Genomic DNA, 9,442 nt, shown 5'->3' with positions numbered 1-9,442 from the left:
ATAATTTCTAGAAAGGAGCGTTTCCCGGGTTGCTCTGAACAGGTTTAGCTTGCAAATACTAGTAGTTTTTGGCCTAGCTATGCTCTGTAAGTTGCACAGTGTCCATAGTAACTAGTCAGGTGGGTAGTTACCGAGTCGCATGTAGTATTGTATTAGTATTATTAGTATTATATACATATAAACAAATTATATTAATAAGCTTGTCTCTTCTCCGCCATGGTGAATTGGTTAAGATTTCCCTTCTTAGTTAAGGGCTGGGCACGGCCACAATATACATTTTACTCATTTTAACTGATAAATAAATCATTGCCGCAAGTTTGATCTTTCACGGTCAAGTGGCATTTCAAAATAGAATCATGTATTTTCTATGCTTCACCATGGAAAAGAGACTATATTGATGTCAGCACGTCGTGCTGCTACCGTGGTTTGTTTGTTTCTGTCATGGTCAGATTAATAACATAATAAAATTTACGCTGCTTGATTGCTGATGATAAAGTTACATTAATGTGCCTTTAACTTTAATCTTCAGATATTGGAAAGTGTGTCTTTCATCTTTTGTGTTTTTTGTCTCGCGTACAATTTTGACCACATTTATAGGGTCTTGCCCCCAGGTGAACACCAAAATACTTGAATTTTATACAATTTGAAAAAAAAACACACATTTTATATTTTATATGAGAAATTATGAACATTTATATGAATAGATATATGATATTTATATACTAGTATTTAAAGTTTAATTGATTGTAGAATAATGTGTATATGTGACAATTCTCTGGAAACCATCAATGGGGATAATTGGGTTTTCGCAGGGATATAAGTTTTTTTCTACTTATTTAATTAGCTCCGTTGTTTTACTCGTATGGACATATGAAATTAGAAAACTTTCAATGTTCATAGAGTCGTATGTATAGTGTATGCATTTAAACATGATCTCAACTTGTTTTCTCACTACATTATATCTTAGTTTTCATTCACGTTTATAAATCTGTTTTGGCGGGTATTACAGACGTATTTGTTTGAGGTTTACAATGTGCCACACGTTGATTATCAATTGATACCTTAAGGTAAATTCTCAAAACAATTGCTCAAGACTTTGCGTTTTGCTTACAGCTGCTGTCATATCCTATTACGTACAGTACAATGTATCTTTTCATAATGTATAAGCACCATGTTAAGACACTTTATTGCAATTTCTCGTTGTATTTAATTATACTCGTTTTTCAATAGTATCTTGGTAGCAGTTTTCTCTTCCTGTTCTCTCTTCCTTAGCAATTAGTGCACAGGCATACCCAGCGGAGCAATGCACTATCATGCACTATATTCTAAACCTTAAGGTAACTAATATCATTCTGGTGTCAAATATGGGGTAATGGATGTCATTGTGAATGAACGCAGAAGCGAAGAACTGCAAAAATAAATTGTATGTTAGTTTATTGTGAACAAAAAATAATTTTTCCTAGGCAAATATCAAATTAACAGGCCCAGAGTGTTTGGTTTCATGATCAACTGAGATTTGGTTTATTTTTCATACTGTATAATAAAGCTTCACTTTTCTTTCATCCTGATGTTTTGAAATTTTTGTGACCATCTACAAATAGTTCTGAATATTCTGAATAAACTTATGACAAGGATCTATTTCGCGGAAATTTTGTCGCTAAAGTGCGGACAATAATATGCAGCTTTAGGACATTTACTCCTTTATTTTATTTTTTGGGGGAGTCATTTTGATGGAGTGATGTCCGTTTTTCTATCAGTCCTCCAGTCTGTCTTGATGTCACAAGTCCTCTGATTCCAATTGGCAAATTTTCACCAAACGTTACAAGAGCAGTCATTGCCTAGTTTATTTGTGCAAATCGTCGGCATTTTCTGGGTTGGTGACTTTTAGCGGAACTATGGTTCTTGATTCGTCATTTTTTTGATGTTTTGGTCACTTTAGTTATATTTTGGGGCGGATATCAACCAAAACGTACAGAAATGATCAGTGCCAAGTCTCAATTTGCATATGTTTGGCATGTTCCGGTTTAGTGATGTTCTCTGGATTGATGGCCTTTGATTTTTTATGTTTAACCTTGACTGCGCAACTGTTCTGTTACCACCTTGAGGAATTACACCAAACTTCATAAAGGTGATTACTGGCAAGCTTTGTTATACATGTCATCGACATATTCCGATTAGTTATTGCTCTTTATTCGTCAAACTTAATGAAGTTTTGGTCACTTCTCTTATAAATTAGAATCGAATTCCAGTAAACATTGTAGGACTCAACAGTACAATGCCTAGTTATGCATATAATTGGCATATTCCGGTTAAGTGAGTTTCATAAATCACCACAAGTGATAAGATAAGTGTAGTTGTGCGTATTATCATCACGTTCTGATTAAATGATTTTCAGCGGAGTCATGACCATTGACTTGTCAAATGTTTTATATATGTTCTACATCTCCTAATCCACTGTTTGGAATTCCACAAAACCTCACAGGAGTTACCACTGCCAAGTCTGTATGTGATTGCCGTTAGAATGTTATGGTTCAGTCATTTTCCTTCGATTTATGGCCATTAATTTATGTGTTGAAAGATATTTGTATCTATAGACAAATATATTTTCACAATATGGGTAATTTCTGTTGAGTCAATTTCAAAACATAGTCCAGTCTTCATTCAGAAAAGTAGGAAAACCACAGATCGTTCATCACAAAATAACCAAATCGGGACACTACACGATTTATACATAATGACTATTTCTTTTTAATATCAATTAAGAAACAAAGTTTATAGATATCTTACAAATAACTGAATAACTGGATAACTTTTATTTACACTGTCCTGTGACTTTGAAACACGGTTGGGTTAAGAGTGAGGTTAGGAGCACAATAAACCGGTTTAAGCTCCCCAGTGGTGGTTTTGCCACTGACTGTTCGAAGGCGGTGCCCCACTGTGTTCCTTTATTTGTTTGTTTTGTCCTTGTGTGTGTGTGTGGTTAACGTTTTTGGAGGCTGCGTGTTTAGAACGTGGCTTTCCCTGTTGGATATTCATCCTTGTCTATTTACAATGTACTCATGATCAAAACAACTAAAATATCCATTGTGGTGCGATAAAAATACGCGAAAAAGGACGAAAAGCTAAAAAGAAAAGTCACATTCAAACAACGCCGTCGCCATTTATTGTTTGTGAATGGGATTGTTTTTTTAAACTAAAATTTGTCATCTCCATGCAATTAATATGTAACAGAAATTTTTATCACGATCAAAGTTTTTTCCAGTTTTTAATAAAATCATATTAGAAAATATGTAAATGCTATATGCACCTCAATATACATTAGATAATGAAACTTATATCGTGTAGATTTTCTGAGAATCAGATTAATCAGAAAATTCAATCCCCATTTCCTGAAAGTGGTGTAGTAGATAGAAGATAAAGATGTCGAAAGCAGTGATGATGACGCTGACGCCAGTACAATAGCACTCCCAATTCTTCGAATAGTCAAACTCGTTTTAATGGAAGTTGTTCAAATGTTTGCAATTACCTAACAGCGAATGTTAAAAGATCACAAGGAGGTGTTCAGAAAAACAGGAAAAAGACTTTCTGAAGAAAATGATATCTAGCAAGAGACCAGTCCGATCATTGCCATGCAGGACATGCATACATTTATATGCTTATATATTATCAGTATCAGTTTGTATATTAGTACCTTTGGTATAGAACAAGTGGTTTTGAAATATAGAATACTGATTCTATTTCAACCAGAATTTTGTTACTCCGATGCACGCTGGCATAAAGATATATGTCGTTTTCTGTTATTTGCAGACTCTTCTGTTGTGACTTAAACAAGTGTATGTTTTCAAAAAATGTAGAAAAACGTACAACGTGAAGTCCTGATAATTTACAAAACAAACGTAGTATATTGTTTCTAATATTTAATTTTTTTGACACAAGAAAAAAAAAGTAAAACTAATTTGCGTTGATTCCGATGACTTGACAATAAATAAATTGTTAAAATTAAGCAACTGGATGTTAGTTTTAACTTAAGTTGTTTTTACGTTTGAATCCAGAACATGATAACTTGTATTTCGAACTTATATAAAGCATATAGTTTAAAAACAACTCACTCAGGATAACTGCTAATTTCTTTTTTTTTCAGGGGACAATTAAAAATATGTGAAATGTAAATAGGGCTAAATTGCAGGAGTATCAAAGTACATAGTCCAAAGTGGGAAATGACTCAACTGTCGATACAGTAGTATCTCATTACTGAATCATTTCTGGACAGATAACTGTTAGTACGACAACACAAATACACACAGATCACATTGTACTAAAGAGAGCAGACAAAGAAACCTGGATGCTGTTTAATCTTTTCGTAGTCCAAACACTAAGTAATCTATTTAGAACCGAAATTTCAGAGTTCACAAAATTATTGGTAATTGTATGACATTTTTGAAAGCGGTTTTAGTTTGTAATGTCTAAGTCTTTATGTCTTAGTGATGTAAAATGCCAGATATGTCAGTAAAGTAAGAAGTTTCCATACAGCTCAAGATTTACTTGTGTCATCTCACCTATTGTACTAGAACAAAAATACAAAACTGTCCTTTCAGAGTTCAATCGACTGGTTGTCGGGAAAATTATTTGACGATCATTTTGGTACACACGTAGGTTTTTCAGCTGAATAATTTTTAAACAGTATTTTAACTCTTGAAAAAAAAGGTTCTAAAGCTACTGGAAATCGGTTCTAGAATTATCGATTTAAATATACTGTGATTACGAAATAAAACAATATCATAAAATAAATAGTACCAATAAACCCCCAACTGCCATATAAAAGCCAGAAGATGGCTCTGGGGCAGGTTCCTATGTAAATTATACATGCTTCACATCAGGGAGCCCTTTTTCAAAATTTTGAATGAACTACTGTTAATTTAAAAATGAAAAATTGCATAAACATACGTTGAAACATGCTTTATCAAATGATGCAATTATTTTTACAAATAAAAAATTGTGAAGTATACTTTCAAAAAAAATGTTAAACCAACTGCCAAAAATTTGAATTTGCCGGGAGGAGCTAATGGGGTCATGAACCCAGGAGAGATAAAGAATGTAAACAGTTCCCACGTGGTAATGTTTTTATAAACAATCCTGAAACAGGAGAGAGAGGGTCATTTATCAATGAAATCAACACCAGTTACATGTAAAGCTTTGCTGTGATTTATTTTTGAAGAAAAGTAATTAGTATTTAACTGATAAAATATCATAATAGATCATTATATTTTATTTCTCAGTGTATTTACATTATATGTTTATTTGATAAAGTTTTAAGTCCAGATATAAGTCTTAAGAGTATAATTATACTGTTTTACTTTCATACAGTGGTTCACCAATAATGTCCCATGTAAGGTACTCCTTTTGGATTTGGATACAGTGTCCGAACCTGGTTTAATACACAATCTGGCATCAACTCCCTTTGTGTCAGTTCAACATGAGCTTCTGTCATAGCACTATTTTTTCTTTCAAAATAAACAGTATTACTCCATAAACCTCTCAGATCTAACATTGTCCAAAACTTTCTGTACAATCTTTTCCTGATGATATTATTCCCGGGACGAGCTGTTAGACCATTCCCGAGCCATGACTGTGGACTTGCAGTCACACATAAAAAATTCAAGCAAAATACACATGGAATGTCATCCCTGGGTTGATCACTTTGGCTATCCTCCTGGTTAGATTTATCTTGATTTGCTGGTTGGCAAACGTTTGATTCTTGTTGCAAAACACAGTTACCGTCATTTTCTGTCGAAGTTGTGCATACATTTACAGACATCTGTTCTGGATCTGCATTATTAGATTCATCAACATGCTGGCTTCTAACGGCTCTAGGAGAATATGTATCATCATGTTCTATAAGTATGTCCCATCCATTAAAATTAAAAAATCCTTCTGTGATTTCAATTTGTTCATTTGTCATGACCATTGTATATCTTTTTTCTCACTTGCAACAGAATTAGAATCCATCCTTTCCTCACAAACATGCACACTTGCAGTGTTTACTTTTATCAAACTCTGATAATTTTGGCCACAGCAACATTTGTTAATGGGTGCTTATTGTTCTACATTCCAGACTTTCATAGTTTATTATTTCTACATCGATTGATACATTATCTCAATTAATGGACCAGTGTCAGCAGTGTCAGAAAGGTCAAATGAGTTTGCTGGATTTTAGGTTTCACTCATTTTCATCTAATAGGTTGTAAGGAATGCTGGTGCAATTTTTCTAGTTTTGTCATAACTGATATAAAATGGATGTACAAAATATGGATATTATCAATGAGCAGCCACCATTAAAAGACTACGAGATGACCACAGAAAAGAACGACAGGACTTTCCATCCCATTTCAAAAGAAGCCAAAAAAGAATCTAACAGAAAGCAGAAATTAGCCAAAAACAGACTTCGAGGAAGATTAGAGTATTACTACAAGGAGAAAAATGACAAAATTGAATTACTGAACAAAATGGATAAACTGAAAATATTTCTTGTTGAAGGAAAATTAAATGTTGTATCTACATTTGAATTATTACACAGAGTGTTTGATAATTTCATAAACAAAAACATTCCGAGTGAAAGAGATAGAAATCAAAATCCTACAGATGTTGAGGGTTCTATGTACATGTACCAAGAAATACAGAAAGAAGACGCCAAAACTGATCAGCTGTATGTTGGAAGTACGACTTCTTTACGGACACTAATCTCCCAAGTTGAGTCACTCTCGTCAAGGTGTCCTCAAAGTTTACATGTTAGAGGGACTACAATGCTTCGGCATGTCATGTCAATGGATATGGTATGTGATGATTCTCAGCATTCATTTTCATGGACATCATCACCACACATGAAAAATGGCAAATTCCTAGTGAATGCCAGAATTGCTCATGGATACTTTTCATCTGGTATATTACCAAATCAATTTGGCAAATTTTGCGAGGCATCAAATATTGGAGACATGGGAGAAAAATACCTGAAAGAATTTAAAAAATCTTATGAAGAAGTTGTTTCACAAGAAACCAAAAAATCTAAGGTAAATGCATTACAACAAGAAATTACATCAAGAGCTGCTATGTTGCCGGATGACGAAAATATTACTGGAATAAATATACTTACTGATGCACGCCATTGTTGACGTAAAAATGCTGCATTTAGTGATATAGTGTGCCTAGGACAGGCAACAAGCAAAGTTTTGGACATACAAACTGTATCAAAAAGGATGATGACACATGCTCTCAAAGACACGAGCTTATTGGAGTTAAAAGAATTTATCAAAATTTGGATGAACAATATTGCCCTGTCAATATTCACGCACATGATAACAATAATCAAATAAATAAGTACATTCAAGAGGAAAGGAGACCAACTGAAAATGCCCTTGATTCATGGCACATGACAAAGTCAATTGCAAAAGCTGCAAAAAAATAATATCCGGTCAAAAAGCAACCCACGGAAACATTTGGCATGAAGAACTCCCGGATAAAGCTGCTTCTATTAGAACTCATGTGTATCATTCAATGAAAAATTGTCAAAATAATGCCGATATTTTAAGAAAAAAACTTTTGAATTTGATAGATCACTATAAGGGCGATCACGAAAACTGTCTTCTTACATCGAGGTGTAAGACTGACCAAAATTATGAATGTTCCAACTATTTGATCAAAAGTGAAACAGCTGAAAAAATCCTGACAGACTTCTTAAAAGGACTGCAAGTCTATAAAAATGCTGAAAAATACAAATTTTGCATGAATACACATATCGTGGAATCATTCAATAATGCACTGTTACAACATGTGGACAAAAGGATATCATTTGGATCAAGTACATATAAAATGAGGATTAATTTGGCATTGCTAGACTGGAATGAGAATGTAAACAGAGGTTCTACTTCTGAAAAGGTTGTCAGTTACAAAAGAAATCCAGAAAGAACATACAGTGTACCAATTAGAAAAAGAAAAACAAATCATTTCAAAGAAGAAATCTGGGTAATGTGGAATAATAGAACATATGACCTTTAAATGTAAGTTCATATTTTGATTTCGTCTGCTACAGCATGGCAATTGTTTACATCTGTTGGTGAATCATTGATAAGCAAGCTATTTTTAAGTATTTGACATCCCACTGTAGCGTTGCTATTTGATAGACTCCTCCTACAAAATTTACTACCAGGGCAGTAAAAGTTGGGGCTTTAAGGAAATGTTCCTGTAGCTGTTTTTATCGGTTCAATGATTGTGTACGCATTATTTTTTCCTTAAATGTTTCACTTATAAAACTGATACAAGCATGGTCACGGAAATTGCAGTGACGCTGACACCTAGAGCTGCTGTGCTGTTACAGTCTGCAGCGACAGTCACACACACAGTTGTCGACCCAGTCTGAGGAGTTGATTCATCGACAACTGCATGAATTACAAGCGTGTAGCTTGCATTTGTTGCCATGGCGAGAGTTTTACTAGTGTTAACCTGTATAAGGCCTGTAGTCGCATCAATTTTAAAGTCGGAGTTCGTGTTTCCAGCAGCAAATGGAATGAAATATAAATATCGTATCGATTTTAGTAATGAAGATAAAAGAAAACGTCAATAATGTGTTAAAGCATGTATAAAACAGAAATATAATGTGTAATGTTTATATAATTATCTTCAATGACATGTGACTTTTACTGTTGCATTTGTTTTCATGTGTCTTATCTTTAAGCACCTTATACATTTTGAAATTTACTTAAAATAAATTTATTGCAAATGACACTATCTCCCTTGAGACACCCCAATTTTATAAGATCACAATAAAAATTTCATAAGAGTAGTATACAATAATGAAAAACACAAATTTTAAGTGACAATGTTTGACACAATTAAACCGAATTAATCATGTTTTCAAACAAATATCAAAGGAATTCAATTTAAAGGTTTACAATTATATTCCTTCTTCTATCATTCGCAAATAGACATGTCCTTTTCACATACATTTTGGGCAAACAACGTACTCCCTTTGGTATTATCAGTTATAGATTTAATAACTGATATATATTTCATGTAAGAAAATCACTAGAAATTGTATCATCAATTCTTTAATTGTTTCCTAAACCTCACAATTTGTTATATGTTTGAGGGCCAATACTGACAAATACTCATAGACATTTATCATCGTAAAACATTTTAATATAAAAGATAAAAGGTAAAAGGGAGATTTCCCGTAAGCACATAACACCTGAAACACAGACAGAGCCTTGCATCACATAGTAGGTTCACAACAAAAAGAAACATTAACGTAAAAATTTAGTATACAGTTCTAAATAAAGTATCTTAGACATTCTGATAAAAGATAAAAGGTAAGGGTATATTTCCCGGACGCACACAGCATCCCAAACACAGCCATAGAGCCATGCATCGCAAAGTAGGCCCACAACAAAAA

The sequence above is a fragment of the Mercenaria mercenaria genome, chromosome 18 (assembly GCF_021730395.1).
Source record: "Mercenaria mercenaria strain notata chromosome 18, MADL_Memer_1, whole genome shotgun sequence".
Classification (NCBI taxonomy): Eukaryota; Metazoa; Mollusca; class Bivalvia; order Venerida; family Veneridae; genus Mercenaria; species Mercenaria mercenaria.
This window is presented reverse-complemented; position numbering follows the sequence as displayed.